The following is a 2728-nucleotide window of genomic DNA, read 5'->3' as shown; positions in this document are numbered from 1 at the left end:
GCTCTTGCTCAGGCTGGTTTCGAACTCCTGAGCTGAAACAATCTGCCCGCCTCGGCCCCCCAGAGTGCTAGGATTACAGGCGTGAGCCACCGTGCCCGGCCATTATTGTCAAATTTCTGAACAAGGACATGTCTCTGTTGTTAACTATTGGCGCCCAGCACTAAGCACACACTGTGTCTGTAATAAATATTTGTTCAATCAAATTGCATGAGATATGTGCTGGGAAATGAAGAGCAAGAGGTCGATGTGGTTCAGGAACCTCTCTGATTAGACTCTGATTTTTCCCTCCAAATGAGGATATGGCCTTGTTGATTCTGAGCTTGGTTCAAAGGTCAAAAGTGCTGCCCGAACGATATAAGCTCTGACTTGAAAAGACTGTGGCACAGCAAAATTGGGTAATTTCTTGGACCATGCATATGTCATTGCAAATGGAAGGAAGTGGATAGATTTGAGGAAATACAGCTGAGTTGGTGTGGGATTGGACATAGGGGCTGAGAGTGCTAAATCAAGGCTGACTCTCTTGTTTCTGGGTTTTCTCATTTAATCTTCACAATTCCTTGACATAGGTAATATCATCTGATAGTCTGGGCTATATGCAAAGCATTCCTGGCACCCTTAGAACCATGAGCTGAGGAAAGCCTCACTGAGCTAGATGCTATTTCTGCTCTGTGGGCCCACCTCACTTCTGAGAAGTTTATGTTCCCTTGGCTAACTGTGATGAGAACCTAACTCAGCTTACAGGGTATATAAGGGGTGGGCTGAGGAAAGAGTAGGCTTGTCTCTTCCAGCTGTTCTGTAATCTCTGTGATATATTAAAGTACAAAAATTCTAAAAACAGTTATCTGAGACATAGTAAATGTTTAAAACGTCGCTGTAATTATTAGGTTGTATACTTGCCAGAGTAATAGTACCCTACTCTTAGAAAGAGAAAGCACTTGCTAAAGTATTTGTCATAAAATTGTTTTTCATTTTCCTGGTACACTGAGCTGAGAGATGTTAGGTGGCTTTGAACCTTGACATTTCCATTCTGTTTTTGTGGCACATTATAATTTATCCCGTCAGCATGCCCCAAATTATTGCCTACTGAATTGGTTGTGTGCACACAATAGATCGAGTGGAAATTTGAGGCTTAGTCTTTTCAGAATTACGGACTCTGCAACTCCTATAAGGTTCCTGGTAAGTTTCTTGACTTCTTTTGAGGTATTTGAGAGTGAACGGATAGCCTCGGTTAAAAAAACAACATACTGCTCTTTTACTGAGGACCCGTCAACATGGGCCACGTTCGCACCAAAACCGTGAGGAAGGTGGCCCGGGTCATCATCGAGAAGTACTACACGCGTCTGGGAAATGACTTCCACACAAACAAGCGCGTGTGTGAGGAGATCGCCATTATTCCCAGCAAGAAGCTCCACAACAAGATAGCAGGCTACGTCACACACCTGATGAAGTGGATCCAGAGAGGCCCAGTGAGAGGTATCTCCATCAAGCTGCAGGAGGAGGAGAGAGAGAGGAGAGATAGCTATGTCCCAGAGGTCTCAGCTCTGGATCAGGAGATCATCGAAGTAGATCCTGACACTAAGGAGATGCTGAAACTTTTGGACTTTGGCAGTCTGTCCAACCTGCAGTTCACTCAGCCTACAGTTGGGATGAATTTCAAAACACCACATGGAGCCGTTTGAATCTTCTCTATGCTGTAATATTTTAATAAACTTGGGACTGCAAAAAAAAAAAAAAACCACAACATACTGTATCAAGAACAATAGACGATATCATTATTAACTGTTAAGAAAAACTAGGTTCAGCAACAGTTAAATGGACAGGTTCATAAATAGTTATCTGTGACCACAAGGAGTAAACTGACCTACTAAGATTGTCATTCATTTAAACTTAAGAAAGTTAAGCTCTTAAGAAAGAAAGCTAAACTTTCCTTCATAGGTATTTATCAGTGAAACAGAGATTTTCTGTCATGCACATTTTTGTTATGCACATCATATTTCTGAAATGATCATTACCACATGCTGTGGCTCCTTAAACAAATTGGAGATATATGTATATATATGTGTGTGTGTGTGTGTATATGTATATATCTCCAATATACATGCAGTTAAATACACACACACACACACACACACACACACACACAATCAGCTTTCCATATCTGTGGGTTCTGCATCCACAATTCAACTAACTATGGATCAAAAATATTAGAAAAGCAAACCATTAAAAATAGTACAATAAAAAAACGCACAAATGCAATATAACAACTAAATACATAGCATTTACTTTGTGTTAGGTATTATAAATAATTTAGAGGTGATTTAAAGTATAGAGGAGGATGTGTGTAGGTTATATGAAAACACTGTGTGATTTTATATCAGGGATGTGAGCACTGTGGGTTTTGGTATCCACTGGGGTCCTGGAACCAATTCCCTATGGATACTAAGGAATAACTGTATGTGTGTATGTGTATGTGTATGTATGTACTTAGTAACTGACATTCTGTCAAGACACTTTACATACATGGTGACACAATCTGAATGTAAATCATCAATGGACTTAGCCAGTCCTGCTTGCTTTATTCCTTGAGCTGAAGGCAAAAAGCCAACAGATATAAGTAGCACCAGAGTAGTCTCGTTTAGACTCCACTCTGAGGCTGAAGGTGCCAAAAGCTGCTTAAGAAGTGGCCTTGAACTCCATCTGGGAAGATGGCGAGGAGAAGGAACCAGGA

The 2728-nt window shown here is 40.9% G+C and overlaps 1 pseudogene across 1 annotated transcript; it reads left to right on the top strand.

Annotated features, from left to right (window-relative positions):
* The first annotated feature begins 1252 nt into the window (after positions 1-1252).
* LOC105804986 lies at positions 1253-1717 on the top strand (annotated as a pseudogene). The gene has a single exon (XR_001137186.1). The product of XR_001137186.1 is annotated as a 40S ribosomal protein S17 pseudogene (transcript).
* Positions 1718-2728: the final 1011 nt, after the last annotated feature.

Source organism: Propithecus coquereli, unplaced genomic scaffold, assembly GCF_000956105.1.
Source record: "Propithecus coquereli isolate 6110/MARCELLA unplaced genomic scaffold, Pcoq_1.0 Scaffold123, whole genome shotgun sequence".
Classification (NCBI taxonomy): Eukaryota; Metazoa; Chordata; class Mammalia; order Primates; family Indriidae; genus Propithecus; species Propithecus coquereli.
The sequence above is the reverse complement of the archived record's forward strand: the minus strand, read 5'-3'. Positions and strand labels throughout refer to the sequence as shown.